This window comes from Lygodium microphyllum, chromosome 1 (assembly GCF_053477565.2).
Source record: "Lygodium microphyllum isolate KBCC chromosome 1, Lygodium_microphyllum_v1.1.10, whole genome shotgun sequence".
NCBI lineage: Eukaryota > Viridiplantae > Streptophyta > Polypodiopsida > Schizaeales > Lygodiaceae > Lygodium > Lygodium microphyllum.
The window spans coordinates 90,118,354-90,144,633 of NC_141135.1; positions in this window are offsets into that span (position 1 = coordinate 90,118,354).

Below are 26,280 nucleotides of genomic sequence, written 5' to 3' on the forward strand. Positions count from 1 at the left end.
TTCTTGCATATTTTAAGGACTGTTTTGCAGAAGACCTACCACCAGGTTTACCACCTTCACGTCCAGAAGACCATAAGATTGATTTAATCCCTGGCACACAACCACCTTGCAAAACACCATATAGGCACAATCAAATAGAGCAAAAAGAAATCCAGAGTCAAGTTGAAGAATTACTAAATAGAGGCTTAATTCGACCTAGCAGTTCTCCATTCGGTGCACCTGTACTCTTAGTCAAGAAAAAGAATAATACATATCGTATGTGTATTGACTACCGAGCTTTAAATAAGATCACTGTAAAGAATAGGTATCCTATACCTAGAGTTGATGACCTTATGGACAAACTGCAAGGATCTTCTATATTTAGTAAAATTGACCTTTAGTCTGGATATCATCAGGTGAGGCTAGATAGATCTGACATATTTAAGACCACATTCAGGACACAATTTGGCCATTACGAATTCTTAGTCATGCCATTCGGATTGACTAATGCACCTGCTACTTTCAGTAGAATGATGAACCGTATCTTTCTGAAATATCAGTATTGTGTGATTGTTTTCTTTGATGATATTTTGGTGTTTAGTCAAACTGAAAAAGAGCATTATGAGCATTTATCATTAGTTTTTCAATCACTGAAAGAAAATCAATTGTTTGCAAATCTTGAAAAGAGTGAATTCTTTAATACGAAAATTGAGTATTTAGGTCATATTGTATCAAAAGAAGGAATTAAAGTTGATCCTAAGAAAATTGATGCAATATTGCATTGGCTTGTTCCTAAAAATGTACATGAATTACGCTCATTCCTTGGTCTTGCTAGTTTCTATAGAAAGTTTGTACGTAATTTTTCATTACTTACTTTACCATTAACCAAACTTCTTAAGAAAGCAATTGTTTATCAATGGACTGAAACTCAGCAGAAATCTTTTGACTTACTGAAACGTGCATTAACCAATGCCCCTGTTCTACAATTGCCTGACTTTAATAGACCATTCTTTCTAGTTGTGACCGATGCTAGCGGATCAGGAATAGGAGCCGTACTAATGCAAGACAATCACCCAATAGCATATTCTAGTTCTAAGCTGAAACCCTCTGAGCTCAAATATTCCACTTATGACAAAGAACTATTAGCAGTTGTACAAGCATTAAAATAGTGGAAACACTATTTAATGGGTTCAGAATTCATGATAAAGACCGACCAGCAAAGCATTAGACATCTACTTAGCCAACCCCAAATTTCTGACCGTCATATCAAATGGGCTTCCTTCATTCAAAGTTTTCATCCTATCATTCAATACCAACCTGGAAAAGAAAATGTAGTTGCTGATGCATTGAGTAGAAGACCTGCAATTCATAATATTTCTATCATATCTTTTGATTCTTTGATTGCTATGAAAGATACATATCACTAGGATATTACTTTTCATTCTGATTGGCAAAAATTAGTTCAAAATAATTTTATTCCTGTTGATTCATTGTCATATAATGATGGATTTATGTTTTTTGAAAAGAGACTGTGTGTTACTATTCCATTCCGATCTTTTGTTTTGAATGAAATTCATTGTCCCCCATATCAAGGTCATAGAGGTATCATATCTACATTACGCATGTTAACTGAAGATTTTTATTGGCCGCATATGGATGCAGATGTATCTAATTTCGTTTCTGAATGTTTGATTTGTCAAAGAATAAAAAGACATCATGGTAAACAGTATGGATTACTAATGCCTTTGTCTATTCCATCTAAACCTTGGGAACATATTTCTATGGATTTCATTACTGGTTTACCAAATACTAAATCTAACCATGACATGATTTGGACAATTGTAGATAGATTTAGTAAGCAAGCATATTTCATTCCATGTATGAAAACTTTAACAGCATCACAAGCAGCACAGTTATTTTTGAAAACTATTTTTACTAACCATGGATTGCCAAAAGTGATTATTTCAGATCGTGATTCTAGATTTTGTAACAATTTTTGGATTACACTGTTTGCAAATTTAGGCACAAATATTGATTTCTCATCTGCATTTCATCCAGAAACAAATTGGACAAACAGAAGCCACAAATAGCACCATTCTAGATCTTTTACGTGCATATACTATCTCTAAACCTCAAACATGGGATACTCATTTGCATTTATTACAGTTTGCATACAACAATACACCGCACACATCTACAAAGAAAGCACCTTTTGAAGTCATTTATGGATATAGATTATCTACACCTGTTGCATCTTTGTCTAATAAAATTCATAGTGCTGATGATATTGCTACTATGCATAATAATATTTTTGATGAGGTTAAGGATATGATTGCTAAAGCCCAATAATCATATACCAAACAAGCCAACAAGAAAAGACAAGCCATGAATTTTAAAGTTGATGATTATGTTTGGCTTAGAATAGAAAAGTGTAGACTGCAAAGTGTAGATAGACATCCAGTTGTCAAATTAGCTCCTAGATTTTATGGACCATTTAGAATCATTCATAAGATTAATGATAATCCATTCAAGTTAGAATTACCATCTCATTGGAAAATTCATAATACATTTCACATTAGTTTATTGAGACCATTTAGAGGCCAATTACCTATCCACCCTGTTTATGAAAACCCACCTTTATTAGAGGAACAGACTGAAATACTTGAACCAGAAGCCATCATAGACACTGACTACATGACCACTAGAACTGGCCGAAGGTATTCTAGATATCTAGTAAAATTTAAGAACCATCCTGTAGAGGAAGCACAATGGATGCATGCTAGAGACTTAAATGCTTTCCCCACTCTGTTAGCTCCACATTGAGCTAATAGCAATTGAGGTCAATTGCTATCCCACCCCGAGGGTATGATGCCAGGAGGCATATTCCACGGTGGATTCCGTAAACTTAGATGACCGGGGCTCATACACAAAGAGGATTCTTTGTGCGAGAAGTTGATGGGGACGCCTGTCCTTTTCGGGCGTTTCATTAATTTAGTGTGTACGTGGGTGATTCCATAGCGGGTGATTCCACAAAATGCATATTAAATTAATAAACAGTTATGAGTTTAGAGTGCGCACTCATAATAAATTAAGGTTAGGATTTATTTCTAACCAGTTGATTTATTTATGTAGCTGAAGACTGCTAGGTATTCACTTTTGTCGGTTTAATTGTATTATTTTACTAACGATTGTGAATGCTTCAGTTGATGTGTAGAGATAACAGTAGTGGCGGAGGAAAGCATTGGAGTCTAGCGAGTATTCGACCTTTGGATTATATTTTGATAGGCGCCACGCCTATATTTTGTTATGTCTATTGAGACATCGCTTATTGATTATTATTTTGTATGCGCCTATGCGCACGGATATGTTATTTCTATTTGGACATTGTGTTGGGCGTGCCAAACTCTATGGGCACCGTCCATTAGCTTTATTTCCTATTTTTGTAGAAAGCAAACTCAAAAGCTAAAAGCTTGTCATATTTTTGTAAATTGGGCTATTATTGAGCATGAAGATTGAAATATACATAAAATACATGCTTTGTGAAGCGCTCACACAAGGCATGGGGGGAGATTGAACCCAATTGGTCTCTTGCTTCTTGTCGTTCATGCTTTTACATTGTTTTTTGTGCAAAAAGGTAGAGTTCATTGTTCTTGGGGACCTTCCGGGATTCACTACGTGAGCATTCTGCGACCGATCTGCGCACCATTCTATGGGCGACCTATATTCAGGATATGATGCCAGGAGGCATATTTCACGGTGGATTCTGTGAGGTTTTATGGTGGATTTCGTAAACTTTGATGACTGGGGCTCATACACAAAGTGGATTCTTTGTGCAAGAAGTTGATGGGGACGCCTGTCCTTTTTGGGCGTTTCATTAATTTAGTGTGTACATGGGTGATTCCATAGCAGGTGATTTCGCAAAATACATATTAAATTAATAAACGTTTATGAGTTTAGAGTGCGCACTCGTAATAAATTAAGGTTAGGATTTATTTCTAACCAGTTGATTTATTTATGTAGCTGAAGACTGCTAGGTATTCACTTTTGTCGGTTTAATTGTATTATTTTACTAACGATTGTGAATGCTTCAATTGATGTGTAGAGATAGCAGTAGTGGCAGAGGAAAGCATTGGAGGATAGCGAGTATTCGATTTATGGATTATATTTTAATAGGCGCCACGCCTATATTTTGTCATGCCTATTTATTGAGGCATCGATTATTTATTATTATTTTGTATGCGCATGGGCGCACAATTATGTTATTTCTATTTGGACATTGTATTGGGCGTGCCAGACTCTTTGGGCACCGTCCATTAGCTTTATTCCTATTTTTGTGTAAAAGCAAACTCAAAAGCTAAAAGCTTGCTATTTTGTAATTTGGGCTATTGTTTGAGCATGAAGATGAAATATACATAAAATACATGCTTTGTGGAGCGCTCACACAAGGCATGGGGGAGGATTGCACCCAATTGGTCTCTTGCTCTTGTCGTTCATGTTTTTTACCTTGTAATTTGTGCAAAAAGTAGAGTTCATTGTTCTTGGGGACCTTTCGGCATTCACTATGCGAGCATACAGCGTCTGATCTGCACACTAGTGGTATCAGAGCGAAGCTGAGATCAAGAGCTTCCAATCGCTACCCATCTCATGCGAAGGAGGAGCTCCTGGAACGATCGGGCTCTACGGTCAATCTCATCGCGAACCGTCGATACAGGCAGACTTCTGGCGATCAAGAACCCCTGTTTCTATCATTGGATCACGAAGGACCGGGCTACAGAGGCGGAGGACCACTCCTACATCTCCTTCATCAAATCGTGGATAAACAGAGAAAAGAGTAACTCCCATATCTCTCACTAAGCTTCAAAGCTTAAGGTTAGAAGTTAGTAAGTTTAGTTAGAAGCTTTAAGAAGCTTCAATTAACAAATCCTTGAAAAAACGGCGTGAGGATCTTCAGGGCGGCAAAAATTCTGCCGAGGACATGAATATGTCCTAAAAATCGTCGACTGGTTATGAAGCTCAAAGCTTCTTAGAAAACCAAGTTTACTAAGGCTTCCTAACTACTCAAGTTCAAAATTACTTATTCAGCAAGTCTTGCAAGTTCCTCAAGTCAAGTTCAGCAACTATCTTTAAGTCAAGTTCTGCAAGTTCTGTAAAGTGACTAAGTTCTTCAAATCTTCATACTCTACAAGTCACATAAGTCTGCAACTCTGCAAGTCAGACAAGTCAACTGGAGTCAGAACTGAATTGTGCTCAAAACTCCTAGAAGGGCTGTTCCTGCGCAGAAACTCTGAACTGCAAAGTTGTTCATTGGAAGGTACTCTACCCATACACAGGTTTGCTGAAGCATTTTCAGCATACAAAGAAGGATAAAACATAGATTTTTCGAAGATTGTGAAAGCTATACCCAAAAACACATAAGCCTTGTATTCCCAAACTTGAGCTACGCTCATCCCGCTAACTTGATTTTGAGTGAGAAAGGTCTTTTGAGTTTTGCAGGATGACGGAACCACATATGGATGATCTTATAGCTGAAGGTGACTTACCTGAACCTACGATGGAGCAAAAGCTGGACTTAATCATGATGCAATTGGAAGAAGAATGAAGGGCTAGGCAAGCATTGCAAGTTCAACTGGCAAATTTACAAAGAGCGTCTACCGACAAAGAAGAACCTCAAGCTGAAGATCTTATTCGACGTACCATCGACACAACTCTTGAAGCTCAAACCATCCGCAAGGAATCAAAGATAAGTAAAAGAAGTTTCAAATTCCGTACTTTCAATGGCATACAAGAAGGAAAAACTGTTCTAGCATTCATTAGTCAGTTTGACGACTATTTCCATGAGGAAACCTATGCAGAAAAAGATAAAATCAAGTGTGTCACTAATCATTTAGTAGACAGAGCATCTCTTTGGTGGACTGTAGCATGCAAGAGTATAGATTGTCCTGCTACTTGGGAGGATTTCAAGAAGAATTTCATGCAGAATTTCCTTCCACCACAATTTCATGAGAAAGCTATTAAGCAATGGGATCTTCTTCAGCAACGGGATCATGGGCCTATTCCCTAGTCTACAGAGCGTTTTTGGAATGCATTAAATAGAATATTAGTGAGTTTGGGAATCTCCCAATTCCCATTTTTTGAATACTAAAAAGGTGGCACCTGGATAACATACCCATAAGTTTCTCAAAACCATATGATATGACCTATCATTGGAAAGCGCTTGAAAAATGGAATCTATTGAGCTATACAATGCTCAATTTGGAGTTATAGTTTTCAAGTTATGGCAAATCCAAATATTTGACCACGTGTCCCAAACTTATGGGAAATTTTCATATTCCCAAATATAGTGTTATTACTCCAGCTACGCAATCTTGAAGACGTACCTGAAATGACACACAAGCGTAAGTATATGTCTGGACTCCTTGGGCATTACTACGCTGAAGTTAACATGTTCAAGCCTGCTACTCTTGAAGACGCCATTTCACTAGCTCACGACACTGAAGATAAGCTACGAGGTAGAGACAGATGTCCACAGCAATTCCAAGCCAATGGTAATTATGGATCTAAGCAATTCAATTCCAACTTTAGAAGATTTAATCCAGGTCGTTTCTCTTCATCATCTTTCCATAAAAATTGGGCAAAACCACTTGCATTACCATCCAATGTCAATCAAAACCCTAAGCTTATTTCACAGCCAACCCCTAATGTCCCTAGACTTCCCGCCATTGCAAACAATGTAACCAAAGCCAAGCCAATAGTATGCTATAAATGCCACCAGCCTGGATATCTAGCAGCAAATTGTCATTCAAAGAAGCCACCTGCCCATATCAACTACCTTGGAGCAATGGACGAAGACGAACATGAAGATATGCCTGATTTCACAGAAGATGAGGATGACATTACTACACCTTCGGATATTTTGCTAGGTATGCCTACTCCACATTCTTTATTGACTATGAAATGTTTGGTGCATGGAAAGGAAAAGATTATTTTGCATGATGACGGTAGCACTCATGATTTTATTTCAACAAAATTAGTAAAAGAATTGAAGTTACAGACTGTACCTACGCATTACCGCATCAAAGCTGCATTCTTAGGCACTAGGTATAATGGTACATAGGAAGTGCATGACTTAGAGATTCAAATTGGTCAATACACAGAAAGAAGAAATTTCCTAGTTGTTCCATTACAGTCGAGTGACATTATTTTAGGTATGCCTTGGCGTCACCAGCATAACCCAGATATAGATTATTCCACACACTCAATGAATATTAATTTTCAAGGAAAATCTATTACATTATATGGTATGCATGTATCTAATGTTTTTCCACTGCTTTCGCATACTCAAGCTAAACGTGCATTACGCAAGAGTAGTAAATCCTATCTCATTTGGGTGAATGAATTGCAAGTAAAAGAAAGTCATATGCACCCTAGGCATAAAGAATTTCTTGCACATTTTAAGAACTATTTTGCAGAAGACCTACCACCTGGTTTACCTCCTTCACGTCCAGAAGACCATAAGATAGATTTGATCCCTGGCACACAACCACCTTGCAAAGCACCATATAGGCATAACCAGATAGAGCAAAAAGAAATTCAGAGTCAAGTTGAGGAATTACTAAATAGAGGATTGATTCGACCTAGCAGTTATCCATTCAGTGCACCTGTTCTGTTAGTCAAGAAAAAGAATAATGCCTATCGTATGTGCATTGACTATCGAGCTTTAAATAAGATCACTGTAAAGAATAGGTATCCCATTCCTAGAGTTAATGACCTTATGGACAAACTGCAAGGATCTGCTATATTTAGTAAAATAGACCTTAAGTCTGGTTATCATTAGGTGAGACTAGATAAGTCTGACATATTCAAGACTGCATTTAGGACACAGTTTGGTCATTACGAATTTTTAGTGATGCCATTTGGATTGACTAACGCACCTGCTACGTTTAGTAGAATGATGAATCGTATATTTTTGAAATATCAGTATTGTATAATTGTCTTCTTTGATGATATTTTGGTGTTTAGTCAAAATGAGAAAGAACATTATGAGCATTTGTCATTGGTTTTCCAACTACTAAAAGAAAATCAACTGTATGCAAACCCTGAAAAGAGTGAATTTTTTAAAACAGAAATTGAGTATCTAGGTCATATTGTATCATCTGATGGAATTAAAGTTGATCCTAAGAAAATCGATGCAATATTGAATTGGCCTATACCTAAAAATGTGCATGAGTTACGCTCATTCCTTGGTCTTGCTAGTTTCTATAGGAAGTTTGTACGTAATTTTTCATTACTTGCATTACCATTAACCAAACTTCTGAAGAAAGGTATTGTCTATCATTGGTCCGAAAATCAACAGAAATCCTTTGACTTATTGAAACATGCATTAACCCATGCCCCTATTCTACAGTTGCCTAATTTTAATAGACCATTCTTTCTAGTAGTGACCGATGCTAGTGGATCAGGAATAGGAGCTATACTTATGCAAGACAATCATCCTATAGCCTATTCTAGTTGTAAGTTGAAACCTTCTGAACTGAAATATTCCACATATGACAAAAAACTATTAGCAGTTGTACAAGCATTAAGACAGTGGAAACACTACTTAATGGGTTCAGAATTTATGATTAAGACCGATCAGCAAAGTATTAGACATTTACTTAGCCAACCTCAAATATCTGACCGACATATCAAATGGGCATCCTTTATTTAGAGTTTTCATCCTATCATTCAATACCAACCCGGAAAAGAAAATGTAGTGGCTGATGCATTGAGTAGAAGACCTGCCATTCATAATATTTCTGTTATATCTTTTGATTCTTTGATTGCTATGAAAGATACTTATCATCAAGATATTACTTTTCATGCTGATTGGAATAAATTAGTTCAAAATAATTTGATTCCTATTGATTCATTGTCATATAATGATGGATTTATGTTTTATGAAAAGAGATTGTGTGTTACAATTCCATTCCGATCTTTTGTTTTGAATGAGATTCATTGTCCCCCATATCAAGGTCATAGAGGTATCATATCTACCTTACGTATGTTAACTAAAGATTTTTATTGGCCGCATATGGACACTGACGTATCTAACTTTGTTTCTGAATGTTTGATTTGTCAAAGAGTTAAGAGACATCATGGTAAACAGTATGGATTACTTATGCCTTTGTATATTCCATCTAAACCTTGGGAACAAATTTCTATGGATTTCATTACTGGTTTACCTAATACTAAATCTAACCATGATATGATTTGGACAGTAGTAGATAGATTTAGTAAACAAGAATATTTCATTCCATGTAAGAAAACTTTAACAACATCACAAGCAGCACAATTGTTTTTGAAAACTATTTTCACTAACCATGGATTGCCAAAAGTTATTATTTCAAATCGTGATTCTAGATTTTGTAACAACTTTTGGATTACCCTGTTTGTTAACCTAGGCACAAAGATTGATTTCTCATCTGCATTTCATCCTGAAACTAATGGACAAACAGAAGCCACTAACAGCACAATTCTAGATCTTTCACGTGAATACACTATCTCTAAACCACAGACATGGGACACACATTTGCATTTATTACAGTTTGCATATAACAATACACCACACACATCTACAAAGAAAGCACCGTTTGAAGTGATTTATGGATATAGATTATCTACACCTATTGCATCTTTGTCAAATAGAATTCAAATTGCTGATGATATTGCTAGTATACATAATACTATTTTTGATGAGGTTAAAGATATGATTGCTAAAGCCCAGCAATCATATACCAAACAAGCTAAAAGCTAAAAGCTTGCTATTTTGTAATTTGGGCTATTATTGGAGCATGAAGATGAAATATACATAAAATACATGCTTTGTGGAGCGCTCACACAAGGCATGGGGGGAGATTGCACCCAATTGATATCTTGCTCTTGTCGTTCATGCTTTTTACCTTGTAATTTGTGCAAAAAGTAGAGTTCATTGTTCTTGGGGACCTTCCGACATTCACTACGCGAGCATACAACGTCCGATCTGCGCACCAGGATATGACCAATTTCAGCTTTCATTAGAAAGCCGAGACATTATCACAATGAAGACACCTCTTTGATTGGTCTGCATGTGCACTCTACCACAAGGTGCAACAAACTCTGTAGCCCATATGATGAATGCCATGCACAAAGTCTTAAGGGACTTTATTCCACAACTTACTCTTCAATTTCTTAATGATGTACCTATCAAGGGATGTGAAGCCAATGAAAAGAATGAGGAGCTTGATGAAGATGGCTACAGGACATTTGTAGTTAACCATATTCATGATTGTAACACGATTTTGACAAGGCTAGAAGAGGTACATCTTACCCTTTCTAGAGCTAAGTCACTTTTTTAGTAGAAGAAGTCCTAGTGGTCACACATTTGTGTAGCCCCTACTAACATAAACCTTCACCAATCAAGATAGAAGTCATTAGCAGAATGCAAGAAAAATACACAAATATCTCAGAGGTGAGAAGATCTCTTTGCGCATGTGTATCCTATCTCATATGGATACCACATTTTTCTCATGTAGTTGAAAATATTTATCAATTATTAAGAAAAGGCCTGTTAACCCCGACACGAAGAAAGCAAAAAGAAGTGGAAAAGACGCAGGGCAAAGGCGGAAAAAGGTAGCCCGACTGAAGAAAGAAAAGGAGAAAAGGCCAAAAGCGCAAGGGCAACCTTAAAAGTCCAAGGCAACGGCAAAAGGGGAAAGGCGCGTTTTAAAATAAAAAGGCGCACCCTGAAATCTTGTAAAAGAGCGCTGGGCTCTCACCCATGCAATTTGTAAATGTAGACGGGCGGTGGAAAGGAAGCTAGGAAAATAGAAGGACAATGGGAAAAAGGGCCTAGGCTATGGCCGGCCATGTAAAAAGGGGAAAAAGGGGATGACCGCCCAAAAGGGATTTAGGGTTTTGTATATAAAGTTGAAAAGTGAATGAGAAGCTCATTCTTGTGTGTGGCCAAAAGTAGCTCTCCTCTTCTTCTCCTTCTTTTTGTTCTTGCTTGCTTGAGCTTATGCTTGAGAGAGGGAGTGTGAGAGTGTGAGGGAGTGAGTGTGTGAGGGTGAGGGACCGAGGAGGAGAAGCTCTCCATCTTCTCCTCTCTTTTTCTCTTCTCTTCTCTTCTCTTGTCTTGCTCGCGGCAATGGAGCTTGGAGCGTGGAGCTTGAGGATGGAGCTTGCTTGAAGCTTGCACTTGGATCATGGAGCTACCAGAGTGCGCGGGAGAGGAGGTAACTCGAACGGCATCAAGGTAAGCTCACTACACCTGTAGATATAGATGGCACATCCGCTATGTCAGAGGTAGCCATTAGTGCTCGGCTTGGAACGCTTGAAACAATAAGTGGTCCATGGGTCTTGGCGGTTGAGTGAAAGCCCCCACATTTTGGTTCCGTTGCCGGGACCAACGGATTCAAGCCTTGAGCGCTTGCGTGCTTCGAATCGAGCATCAAAGTAAGGGGTTTCCCCTGAACCGGTGCTTGAGGTAGATAGGTAGGAAGTGAGGGGGGTTGAAGATGGTATTCGATCTCCTTGGCAAGTAGGTTTTTTGCTTTCTGAGATTTATGTTGTGGAATGGAGTAGTATAGGTATTTATTTTGTGATTTGGATGCACTTAGGGTAGGAAAAAACAAAGAAAAAGAAGAAGAAGAAAAAAAAAAAGGCAAACAGTAGGGTTTTCTGTTGCTGTATAACAGGCTAAAACAGGGAAACAGGGGACTAGATTCAAGTTTTTGGGTGAGACAGGGACAGGGAACTAGCTGTGAGGTTCTGCAGTCCTGGGAAAGGACCTTAAGAGACCTGGGAGGCCAGGACAGACCTCATTTCCTTGGTTTGCCTTGTGAGAGAGAGAGAGAGAGAGAACTTCTGGTTCACAGGGCGAGAAAGCGCTGCCCCGATTTCTAGGTGCCGGTGATTTGTGCTACTCCAGGTGAGTCTGGTGTTTTCCAATAAGTGCCCTGATCAAATCTAGAAAGTCTGTGGTGATTGTGTGCACCAGACAGTGAGGAGGGGTCAAACGCGCAGGAATTGCGCCCGCCGCCGACGCACTCGGACCAACTCACTATGGTCTGATTCCCAGAATCGGACCACCCGAGTTCGGGAGTGGTCCGATTCCTAGAATCGGACCAGCCCGATCGGACGTGTCACATGGCACTCGGACCAACCCGTCCGATTTTGAGAATCGAACGCTCGGACCAATCCGTCCGACTCGGACACTCGGACGAGTCCATAATCGGACCACTCACAATCGGACCAGGCCGTCCGAGTACCAGAATCGGACAAGCCAGAATCGGACTAGACAGAATCGGACCACCCTGTCTGATCCAATTACCAGAATCGGACCAGCTAGAATCGGACCAGACAGAATCAGACCACCCTGTCCGATCCAATTCCCAGAATTGGACCACTTGAAAATCGGACCACTTTTTGATCTGACTCCTAGAATCGGACGTGACCAAAATTGGACCACTAGTCCGATCGGACCTACCCAAAATCGGACGTCCGATTCTGATAATCGGACTCCTGAAAATCGAACATCTGAGAATTGGGCAGAAAACTGTCAAAATCGGACAGGTATCTAGAACACAAATTTTGACACATCTAAACCCCGAGATTGACCCCGAAGGCTACGTAGAGCTAAAGGCACATCACAGATCCATCATCGGGCTAAAATTTAGAGCACGTAGTTCAAAATTTGGCTATAAAAGGTCCTCCAAATTGCGTATGGCGTCTACGGTAATGAACCTGCGGGCCAGGGGGGACCGCTCCCCCCCCCCTCCGTACCTCCCCCAAGTAGGTTGGAGAGAAAATGCGCGCCGTGACAAGTCCTCCAAATTGGACCCTAGTGTAGTAAGGGCTCTATACGAGCAGGGATTCTCACTTGCAAAAGAGCAACCAAAAGCCCATACCCGGACAGAGAGAAACAGAGATCCTAGAACCTCAATGGGCCAATCTAGCCATCCAGGGCAAAAAGGCCACACCACGAGAACACATGTACATTGTGTCCAAACCGTGTCTAGTCAGAGCAAAATGCAACTTCAGCAAGCTACAAATGCGAAGATGACTAGACATGACACTCCTGACGAGAGATGTACCTTGAATAGCACTGCACTGACGATCCAAGACAGCAGTGGAGAATCCACATCTGGTCGTGCAGTCAAGAACTCAAGGGCATCTGTCAGAAAGCTTAAATTTACAAGCCAGGACTCGGAAGATGAAGACATAGTACCACCTGCTTATCTTAGGGTCAAACTCACCGCTAAAAGAGAGCATACTATTGATGCTCTAATTGATGAAGGAGCAGATTTTAATATCTTGACCTATGAATCATGGACCCAACTAGGCCAACCAGAGCTCACACCGACTAGTGCAACTCTTAGCCCTTATGGGGGACACCCACAAGCACTCATAGGGAAGTGCAAAATCCTTGTGACAATTGAAATGGAAAGCTTGCCTATCCTATTTCATGTTCCTCCAAAAAGTGCTAGTTGCAGGAAAGAAACCCTCCTAGGAAGACCCTTCAAAAGGGCTACCAAATGTGAGGCTGACTATGTAGCACAGAGGATACACCTGACACTATCGGGTGTGAGGATAGTCACCACCTTTAGCAAGGGTGACCTCATAGAACCTCAAGGGAAAGGCAAGGAAGGTGATGACATAACAATCATGCCTACAAATGAGGGCAAGGACTTGTTGGAAGAGTTGATACAAGCACAGGTTGAACAATGAGAACCAGTGAGTAAGGCCATGCCAGAAACAAGAAGGTCAAGAGACAAGGCCAAGGACAGGGTTTGGACTCACAAATATCGTAGAAGACCACGAAAGAAGCCCAAGCCTTATAGGCGAAGGCATCGATGGAGAGCTAGCACAACGCCGCGATGGATATCCAAAGTGTTGCTTCGTGCTCAAGGGTTTTATGCAGGCAACCAATGGATTTGGGTACCAAAACCCCTGCTAAACCGCCTCTATCAGCTGAAGGCCAGAGTGCATCAAAAGCATGGCACATGAGGAAATCTAAGAGGAACTCTAGGTCTCAAGGCAAGAAACCAGACATGATTGTTCAAAGGAAAGAGCCCTAGCCTAGCATGCTAAATAGACAGATGTCATATGTAACCATTGAGCAGGCATAAGAATCGTTAGTGCCCAAGGAGCCTTTGATTCCCCAAGGGGAGAACAAGCATCATAGGCACAACATTGCTCAAGGCAAGGCTGATCACTCACCAAAGCAAATGGCACAATCATCTAATAGCCTCGAGCAAATCATTCAGCGAGTGCCAAGTCCACCTAAGAGTCCTAGATCTCCTACATCCTCTTTTTCCAAATGGACACAAGAAGCACAACAGCGGTTGTCAAGGGAAACTGCTCAATTCCAATCTCTATCTTCATCTAAGCTTCAAAACGTCCAAGAGGTGGGACATGGCTCCATCTGTAGCTCTCAACCCAAGGATATACATGAGCAACCTAATGTGACCAGATCAACTCATGCCCGATCTCAACAGATGAGTGCTCAAAGGCCAACAAAAGACACAACCACTTCTGATCGCCCTAGGGACTTGACACCGCAATCCACCAAGGGTAGCCAGCCCACTAAACTAGCTGCTACTACTTCCAATCAGGGACCACAGCAGTCACAGCCCTTGGCTATGACAATGCCCCTTGTGGAATGTGTCCTTAGTAGTTTACCTGTGGAGGAGGTGTCGCAACCAAATCCCTCGACAACTCCAGTACCTTCAAGGTGCCTAAAGCCTAGGACGGGGGAGTTAAACGCAGGGGAGTTAGTTGAAAAGCTAGACTCTCCGAAAAGGGCGGTAGTTGTGCCCTCACAACCGGGCAAGGCTATTCAGCAAACCACGGCGATGTCCCATAAGGACACACTAGAGAAGGGAAATCCTGAGGCCCGACCCAGCACATCAATGGTCGATATAGCCTAGGGTCCTGAGTTCTTGAGAGAGGCACCTTCATTGACCAAGAAAAAGAGGAGAAAGCAGAGAAAACAGCAACAGATGCAGGTGGTTGTGGACCCAAAGAACATTGAGATGAATGGCGCTGGAGAGCTGATGAATCAAGCATCGAGTCCATCCACCATTGAACCCACTGATGCCTCTCCTAATAGCGGTGAAACCCCAGACACATCCGTGTGTTTTGAGAAACCAAAGCAACCGTTGCCATCAACAGTTGCTTGCAACACTCTATCCACTGACAATAGAACTCACATTGATCAATCAAGAGTGGATACAATGCTGTCACAACAGGGTGACAAATCTATACCAGTCACATCCGAGAAGAACCATGACGAAATAACAGCAAAACCTCAGGAGAAACGTGAGAACCCCAAGAGCATAAGAAAACCTAGCATGGACCAATCTTGCTCATCTAGGCCTGAGCCCCCAGCCATGCTAAAGCCTAAGGAAACTCTTAGAACTTTGCATGAGATAGCAACCTAGCAAGCCCTCGTTGAACATAGAAGTGTCGCAGAATGCTTAACTGAGTTGGAGGCTAAGCTCAAGGTGGTCGCGTGTGTCTACATCCTTGCGGACATGGGCACGATCCCCAATGAGCAGCTTGGAGATTACTTGACCATTACTCTATCGTGGGAAGAACAAGAGCATCTTAACGGGCACTACGACAGGCTCCTGCATGAACAGATGCGACTCATCCCTGACGAGGAGGCTGATGAACTATGCTTAACCGTCACGTTCAATGAAGTGCTTTGTCGACCGAATCTCGTAGACATAGAGCTACTAAAGCGACTGTCAGTAGACCAGAGTCAATTTGAGCAGCGTTGGTGCGAAAGTTGCGTTGTAATGGCCGAACTAGGGGCTCAGATCATGACGGGTCTCAGAAGAGCGATTGGCCAAATGGCGGTCTCAAAGAGACCCAACCTACGTGGCACCAACTTCCCTTCGAGTGCTCACTGACATTCGGGGTGCGGACTTGGCTGGGACTAGGCTATAGGGCCCTTTGATTGATAAGGTTCTCACCGAGGAGGAGTTACATATTGCCAGTAGACTCGGTCAAGGTTCCATGCTACTCGACGTGGCAAAATATCTATTAGTATTAAGTCAGCTGCCATGAATACTAGATGCGTGTGCCATGCTCCGGTACAACCCCGAGTTCTACACTTGGTTCTTATCCTCGTGATGTGACATGGATTCATAGATATGTATATAAATAAACATTGATTTTTGTGTCACCATGTATAAACAATATCAACACACACAAGCAATGATAGTCAAGCGCAGGGAGAAGAGTCGGGTTTGACAGCCTAAGCTCCTCAGGTCCTCCTCACATCACACTTTTAAAAGTCGTGTGACCAGCCCCACCTCCAAGTGAAGGGCATGCAACCCATATTGCCGCCATAGGAGGCCTTAACCAACAACTCTGATGGTGTAGACAGGGTGTAGTCCCTTCCTATACACCTTTTTCCCTTTTTGGTCTGTCCTCCCGAGGATGTACCCTGTCCCACTCCATGACAACCAGTCCACGCGAATTAGCATAAACTAATATCCTCTAATGACTGGAGGCAACGCGAACATCAGCATGGGGACCATTCCTCTACAACAAACACCGCATGCCTCACCTCTCCCCATCTTGTCATATGCGCTTCATAAACCACACTAAAATCCCTTTCGTGCAAACAATTGTATCCTATATTAAGGACTAAACCCTTGGATTGCGCCTTGCAGGTTTCCTTTTGCTGCAGAACGCATGGAAAATCATGGGGATCTAGCATGAAAAGACGCTCTTCGCAGAAGGCGGGAGCATGTGGCACACGCCCCTCCACCGGAGCGCTATGTGCCCACCATCAAGAGGTATGCCAAGAAGCAAGGCCCTAAGCGACATTGCCCAGGGCGAAGGCCGAAGAATCCTCGAGTCAAGAAAGTCGAGACTCGAAACGCGCAGCAGGTGGCAGCACTAGTGGTACGCACTCCCAGCTCCCGCGCAGGCCCCAGATGCTCAAAGGCAGAAAGGGCAGCTCGGGAAAGAGAAGAATTTAATGAATTATTTAAAGATATTCTGAAGACGGTAGCGGGCCGGGATTACACCATTCATGTCCCGATCGACATGTTCCCTGCTCACCCCCACGAGAGCCCCACACCAGCAGAGCCCCAATCACCCGGCCATCCAGACTCGCCTCGCCTCGTACAAATCGAGTAGCCCATAATGCACAAACGGCTTATCAAATGATAACTGGCCATGACTTTTTGTTTTTAAATGGTTAAGTGTTCCCGACTTGTATGAACTTATCATATATGCATTTAATATATGCTACGCCTTTAGCAAAAGAAAAAGCTAATCAAGCGCAGGTAATAAATGTCTAGTCAACACCATAGAATTCAAATAAGTGATGTCTCCTTGCATTGCACTGGCTTATTATAGTTGCGGCATACACAATGCATATGCTCTCATGAAGCGACAAGTGGATGCAGGATAATATAGGTCCTTGTGCGAAAATGTTCAATGCCCAATCACCGCAACACCCACAACCCCATAACGAGCCGCGGCAAAGCCACACTGCCGAAAGCACCCTTTCCAACCGCCCACATTGCATGGCCCACAAAACACTCCTGGGCCATGCCCCTTTTCTGGGTCAAGCTCTATAGTTGGCTCACGGCAGTCATTACCTCAATTGTACCCACATCGCATGTGCCGCAAGGAGGGTTGCAATAGCTCAAGTGTATCTCCCCCTTTCGCCAATTGCTTCTCTAACAACGAGGCTAGGGCACCATCATCATTGTACTATTCATTTTCGGAGCCTTCGAAGCTTGACATTTTCCAACCCATTGAAAGGCTGATAGCCTCAACATATTGTAATGGTTGTACTCAGGTTAAAAAAAAAAAAGACAAAGAAAAAAAGAAAGAAAGAAAGAAAAAGAAACGAAAAGAAAGGAAAAGAAAAGGAAAAGAAATGAATGGAAAAATAAGAAGCACCCACGATCACAGCACAGCACCTAGGGGTCCTCAAATTAGGTACGTCTGGTGACCTTGGTCGACCGGCTTCATCCCTAGTCCCCTAGCCCCCTACAATCACCCACAATTGTTCAGGGCACATCAAGGGCAGGACATACCTGGGGAGCTTGTCTCGCCTAGGGTTAGACCTATCACCCTGACCCACTTGCACAATTTTCTTTTGCACTCTGCCTTAGTACCATTGCAATCAGTGGTGATAAGCATCGCACGATTGGCCATGAAAAGTACACCGTACTCATCAAGTAAGTCCAATAGTTTCCAGCTACGGAAAGTGCGGTGTCCTTGTATTCAATTATGCTACGGTGCAGTCACAATGCAAAGGATGTCTCATATACCTTCACGTGTACTTCTTCTCAATACGGACAACTTTGCTTCATCCACACATTGTTATGAGAAACTAGCCCACGGTCTTCTAACTACGTAATATCTAAGTATGCACGAGCACTTACATAATATCTGCACCAAAGTATATGCACAGTTTGGGTCCTCAAGTGCAGGATAATACTCTCAGCTTGCTTAGAGTTCGGTCGACCTGTCTCCCAAACTAATCAAATATGTCTTGTGCACGATAAGAAGACTAGCACTACCCCTTAGGGAGAGATCACACGAGAGGTTTTCAAATTGTAGGTATTGAAACCTCCAACGAAATTCCAATCGCTCCTTATCAACACTCAACTTCGAATGCTTGTCTCTTACCATCCAACAAGCCCGCAAGGAATCGTCATGCGTGAAATCCCCAACAAACCAACACTTGTGTTGGCCATCAATGCAATCCCCAACACAGCATAACCCTACCACCAACTCCAACAACCTTCCACCAGCCACCTTGGCCACCGACAGGCCCCCAGGACCTTCTGCCACACCACCACCAACACTCCTCCACGGAAACCACAGGCGTCCTTCTCACCCACATCTTCAGTGCATGCTACAGCCTACTACCTACAACGGTGAGTGCCATGGGACTGGCACTCGTCTAGGAGGGGGGTAATGCTAACCCCGACACGAAGAAAGCAAAAAGAAGTAGAAAAGACGCAGGGCAAAGGCGGAAAAAGGTAGCCCGACTGAAGAAAGAAAAGGAGAAAAGGCCAAAAGCACAAGGGCAACCTTAAAAGTCCAAGGCAAAGGCAAAAGGGGAAAGGCGCATTTTAAAATAAAAAGGCACACCCTAAAATCTTGTAAAAGAGCGTTGGGCTCTCACCCGTGCAATTTGTAAATGTAGACGGGCGGTGGAAAGGAAGCTAGGAAGATAGAAGGACAATGGGAAAAAGGGCCTAGACTATGGCCGGCCATGTAAAAAGGGGAAAAAGGGGATGACCGCCCAAAAGGGATTTAGGGTTTTGTATATAAAGTTGAAAAGTGAATGAGAAGCTCATTCTTGTGTGTGGCCAAAAGTAGCTCTCCTCTTCTTCTTCTTCTTTTTGTTCTTGCTTGCTTGAGCTTGTGCTTGAGAGAGGGAGTGTGAGAGTGTGAGGGAGTGAGTGTGTGAGGGTGAGGGACCGAGGAGGAGAAGCTCTCCATCTTCTCCTCTCTTCTTCTCTTCTCTTCTCTTCTCTTGTCTTGCTCGCGGAAATGGAGCTTGGAGCGTGGAGCTTGAGGATGGAGCTTGCTTGAAGCTTGCACTTGGATCGTGGAGCTACCGGAGTGCGCGGGAGAGGAGGTAACTCGAACGGCATCAAGGTAAGCTTACTACACCCGTAGATATGGATGGCACGTCGACTATGTGAGAGGTAGCCATTAGTGCTCGGCTTGGAACGCTTGAAACAATAAGCGGTCCGTGGGTCTTGGCGGTTGAGTGAAAGCCCCCACAAGGCCAAAGATTCTCTTGGAACAAAGAGCATACTCTCATTATGCGCAAATTAAACAAGCTATTAATTTCAGCCCCCAATTTTAAAAGGGTTGATTGTTCAAATGGTCAACCCATCATCCTTACTGTGGATACAAGTCCCATTGGGATAGGATGGGCTGTTGGCCAAAAGGATCTTGAAGGAAACATGTATGCAATTCGTTTTAGAGCAACAGTTCTCAATGAACGTCAAAGAAGGTATGCACAAGTAAAAAAGGAATTGTGGGGAGTTGTAACAGCATTAAAGTGTGATCATGAATACTTTATAGGTGCTTCCATAGTGATAGAAACTGATTGTCTTCCACTCTTGGGCATGATTGCCAAGTGCTCTACACTTGACATTGCTATGCTAAGATGAATTGTATATATTAAGTCTCTCAACCTCGAATTAAAGCATATTGCAGGAAAGGAAAATCCAATTGCTGACATGCTATCACATGCAAGATATAACAATGAAGAAGAGCTAATGGAAGAAGATGAAGCTGAAGAATCTATACTTATTGAATTTCATTCCATGGCTGTGCTGAAAATATCTTTTCAGTTACTACATATATTGGTCCAAAACCGAAAACAATAGGATTGTCAACTAGAAGCCAGCATGCTCATTGCATTGCTCAAGTTCTAGTTCATTTCCTTGAAGAAGATTATGAAGAAGTTTGGCTGAAGATCACGGCCAATATTTGAGCACAATGAAGAAGAAGGAGACTTGGACTGATGAGGAGTTCAAGCATATCAAGAGGAAAGCTTATGTCTTTTTTCTTAAAGAAGGATATCTATGGAAGCATGCAAAGAAGAAGAAAGGAGCACCTGTCTAAGTTTTAGGTAATAAAAGATTGCAACAACCGGATGAAGGAATTTCATGAAAACCTATGGGCTGGCCATAGAGGCATATGGGGAACCTTTAGTAAAGTCAAAAAAAAATATTGGTGGCAAAACATGTATCGCGACATAGCACATTTTGTTGAAACCTGTTATGTGTGTCAGATGTATTCTATGGTCAAGCATCGAGATGGGCTACAACCGACTTATCCCTTGTCTATACATTATAGATGGGTTATTGATCTTGTAACCATGCCTACAGGAATATGGAATATATGGTATTTAGTGCTTGTAAGAGAGGATCTAACCAATCAAGTTGAAGGCAAAGCCTTAACAACCAAATCCACTCAAGTTGTTTGTTGTTTTTTCTTGAAGAAGTGTTTTGTAGATATGGTTGTGTGGGTAAAGTAACTGCAGATAGAGGAGAGTTGGATGTTGATGAGACATGCAACTTCTTTGCTCAATTGGGTATTAAGTTGGCTTTAACATCAACCTACAACCCTGGGCAATGGAAAGAGTGAGAGAGGTCATCAACCTATTCTCAAAGCTCTAGCAAAGTCTTGTAGAGGAAAGATCAAAGAATGGCCTAAAATGCTACCTTTTCCATTATGGACTGACCGGACTACTCACTATTTAGACTGGCTATATGCTAGAGGAACTTATGCATGGACAACAACCAATTATGCCAATTGAAGAATCTATTCGAACATGGATTCTTCTACCTTGGGAGGAAGGCATCAGTAGAGAAGAGTTTCTGACTTTGCGCATATAGCAGCTAGAAAGAAGGCCTGAAGATGTTCAAGCAGCTATTGAAAAGCTAAAGACAACAAGACTACAGAACAAAAGAAGATTTGATAAGTGACATCGACTTCGGCCAAGAGCAATTCAAGAAAATGACTGGGTGCTTGTCTATGATAACAACCTAGATAATCAATACAGTGCTTCTAGGAAGATGGTAAAGAGTTGGTTTGGCCCATATGCGGTAAAGGTCATTCATGACAATGCCACATATTCATTGGTTGAATTGGATGGAACAAGCATAAAGATACCCATAGCTGAAAAAAGAATCAAACTCTTCAAACAAAGAGAAAGTTCAACATATGAGCTAGAATACTTGAATATAATTCAAGAGCATGAAGACATAGAGGAAGAAGAAGAAGAGGCAGAAGACGAAGACATTGATATGGCAGAAGATACTTCTTCTAACACTGCAAATCTGTAAGACTTTGGCACATGCCAGAGGATATGCAGGTTAGGAGGGGGTGGATGTCATGCCACTACGTGCACATCGTGTTAAAAAATCTAGAGTGTGGCTTCCTTTTAGATTTAGAGAGCCAATGCCACTTTAGGCATTAGTGTTAGTGTCCATGGTTCAAAATATTAGATTTTTTTTGACAAGTTTTTAGTGAATTTTTTATATTCTAGATATTATCTCTTGTAAAAAAAAAAACCATAAAACTATAGACAACTTCTAGATTAGGATGACATGTAAAAGAAAGCATGTAGATTTCAGCCAATTTGAGAGGATTTTATGTAAAAAGAGAGATTGACGAAATTGTGCGACTCGCAATCGTTGTTTTCATTCAATGAACAGCACTCCAAAGTGGGAGATGAAGAAGGAGTGATCTTGCTGAATTTTGGTCAGGAATCCTGATATTTAATCCCCCTTTCGGAGCTAATGGAGGCATCAGATTGGTGATCTGAGCAACATAGAGGAATGTATTATTTTGTACACGTTTTTATCTATTAGAGTTATATTTTCTGATCATAATGCTGAAAGAAACTGACAAGCTTCATCTTTGTTAGTATTCTTCTACATTTTCCAATTATTTTTGGGAGTATTCTTCTACATCTTCAAATCTCTTCTCTTTTGTCTACTCCTATCCCTAAATCTACCTTCACCCTGCTGTCTCTTATCTTTAAGAACTTGGCTTGAAACCTTCAACCCTTCTCTTATCTCTACCATCTCCGGTGTAAAAGCTCTTGAACCCCCATACATTCTTCTCTCGCCAAACCCCTATGGTGACCTTCAACTCTACACACTGCGACAACGTTGATCTTAGGGATATGCCTATCATCATAGACTTGGCTTTGATAGTGTCATGGTCTAGTTGGTAGGCATATAGGATCTTGTGGTTGTAGGAGGATGATAGTTATGAAATTTTGTATGGAGATACTATTAAGGTACCTTGAGATGATCATTGTACAATGGTGGAAATTTTTTCTAGGTATGGGTTTCAAAGGAGAATTCGATGCTCAAAAAAGACCTAGAGGGATGGATTCTGAAGGCATATGGATAAGGCCTTGCTGTCCTAAGAATAAAAATCTTAAAGAAAAATCTTAATACAAAGATTACTTTTGCTCGTAACATAGGAAACCATGAAAAAGAGAAGAACATGAAGGCTTTTCAATGCCATTTTTAACAGACGATTGGGTTTTTGGCCATATATATATATTTTGGTTTTTAGCCCAAAAAGCATCATCTTTCTACAATGCTTTATCTAGCTCAAGGCACCCTGCAATAGCATGTGATTCATGGTACAAAAAGCACAGATGATCATGGATTTTTTACACCTTTCTCTATCACCTAAACTTTGTATTGAACACTTACACTGACCATTAGACTACTATGAAAGGTCTAGCCGCATTGGACTCTTGGGAAGTTCACATGGGTAACATATGGAATCATGTAAGTGAAGGGAAGGGTTTTTTTTTCAAAAAGTGTATAATCATATTAGGGATAGGTGCCCATCTATTCCCCCCTCCAACTATAAAACTGAGGGAGAAGGGGTTTGAAGGGAAGAGGGGGGGGGGGGGGGGGGGAGGGGGAGGGGGAGAAGAAGGTCTAAGAAAGGAGGGGGAGGTGTAGGGACCAATCACATAAATATTGCCATACTTAGTATATCAAGATAATATACCTATGTATGAAAGGTCTAGCCACATTGTACTCCTATGAACTTCACCATATGGGTAACGTATGGAATCATGTAAATTGAGGGGAGTGGGATTTTTTCAAAAAGAATATAATTTTATTAGGGATAGGGCCCTATCAATTCCCCTCTTCAACCATAAAATTGAGGAAGAGGGGGGTGAGATGGGGGCGGGGGGGAAGAAGAGGGTACGGGAAAGGAGTGAGGGGGGTGTGGGGTCCAATTGCATAAAGATTTCCATACTTAATATATCAAGATAATGAACCTATCTATGAGTTTACTTGTGTGTGTGTGTGTGCGTGTGTGTTCGTTCTTTGTCTTAGAGAATGTTTCATATGAACTTTAAGTAAAATTTTTGTTATCTAAGATCATTTCTTTGTTATATTTTGAAAATATGTTTTTGGTATTCAAGATAATGCATTATCATTAAGTACTACAAATTGTCTTGAAAGTGCAACATATAATTCTTGTCCGAGTGGTATAGTCAATTATCAAGAAAAATGTTGTCATAGTGAATGACAACTAGACCATCTCCATGTACATCCAGATCACCCAATAACTTTTTCTACCATACCACCTCACATGTTGCCATAGTAGCGTCTCTATAGTCTACCTCTCTACTAGATAAAGCAACTGTTGGTTGCTTCGTAAGTACTGCTCCAAGTAATTATTGCATAAATCCATTGTTAGATCTTCTATCATACTTGCTACCATCCCAATCTACCCAAATACCTATACACCCTTACCTATCTCATAAAAATTCCACAATGCAAGGTGAACTTCACTTACTTAATAGGAGGGGAGCGAGATGAAGACACCAAGAGCATACATACAAAACAATGGAGACTTGAGCATAGAGAGACATAGGGCTGAATTCTTCTTCTTCTTCTTTCTTCTTGTTTTTTTTACCAAAAATAACTAAGTGTATAATATGATAAAAACTAATATGAAAGTACCACTATATATATATATATATATATATATATATATATATATATCGTCACTAAGTATGAACCCCCTAAGGGAAGAAGAGGTGACTCAACATAACCAAGGATGGACCACATGGATGTAGTCCAACTATAGAATCACTAGTATATCCTCATGTTAGTCACCTAACACACCAGTGAATAATATATTGCCACATCACCAGTGACACATGGAAGATGCCAACTCATATTTGACATGTGAACACTCCCCCTTAAACTTAGCATGAGCTCATGAACTCCAAGCATAGTCTTAAAGAATTGAAGCTTCTTGACTCCCAAGCCTTGGTGAAAATGTCAACAACTTGTTCCTCTATGTTGACATAAACCGAGTTAATGTCACCTGCTAGAACTTGCTCTGGAATGAAATGGTGATGGACCTCTATGTGTTTGGCCCGCGCATTATACATTGGGTTCCTAGCCAATTGAATGTTACTAAGGTTATCATAGTAGATGATAACCTTATTTTCCACTTGCATCCCTAAGTCACCAAGTAGCTTGCGTAACCAAGCAAGCTCACATATTGCAATTGCAATATCTTTATACTCTACCTCTCTACTGGACAAGGCAGCTGTCAGTTGTTTCCTATTGCTCCAAGTAATAGGACCACTACCAAAGGAAAAAATAAAACCACTTGTAGATCTCCTATCTGAAACGCTACTAGCCCAATCTATATCTATATAACCATGTGAGTATAATAGCACACATGTACCATAGGATAAGGAATAGTGTAATCTGGACTTGACATAGCGCAATGTGCATTGCACTCGACCCAAATAGGCTTTCATGGAAGCTACATAAACTGACTCTCCATGCCAATTATGTAGTTTAGATCTAGCATAATGACCATCAAATAGATAAGGCTATCCAGAATCTTTAGATACATAGTGACAATCATATACCCTCTAGAGTCTTGATTATCTCTATGCTAAGAAAATAGCGTAGCTCTCCTAAATCTTGCATCTCAAATTTAGTCTTGAGAAGACCCTTCACATTTCCAATCTTTGTCTTATTATTACTCACAATGATCAAATCATCCACATATATAGTAATGACCATAATACTTGTATCTCTTTCATATACATAGAGTAAGTGAGAAGCCTGTGCTCTGCGAAATCCAATGCTAACAAGGTACACTAGAATCCTATCATACCATTGCTTGATAGCTTTCTCATGAAATTGCGGTGGAAGGAAATTTTGCATGAACTTCTTCTTGAAATCTTCCCAAGTAGTAGGACAATCTATGCTCTTGCGTACTACAATCCGCCAAAGTGATGCTCTGTCTACCAAATGATTAGTAACACACTTGATTTTATCTTTTTCTGGATAGGTTTCCTCATGGAAATAGTCGTCAAACTGACTAATGAATGCTAGAACACTCTTTCCTTCTCGTATGCCATTGAAAGTACGGAATTTGAAACTTTATTTACTTATCTTTGATTCCTTGCGAATGGTTTGAGCTTCAAGGGTGGCGTCGATGGTACGTCAAATCAAATCTTCAGCTTGAGGTTCTTTGTCGGTAGTAGACGCTCTTTGTAATTTTGCCAATTGCGCTTGCAATGCTTGCCTAGCCTTTCGTTCTTCTTCCAATTGCATCATGATTAAGTCCAGCTTTTGCTCCATCGTAGGCTCAGGTAGGTCATCTTCAGCCATAATATCATCCATATGTGGTTCCATCATCCTGTAAAACTCAAAAGACCTTTCTTACTCAAAATCAGGTTAGCGGGATGAGCGTAGC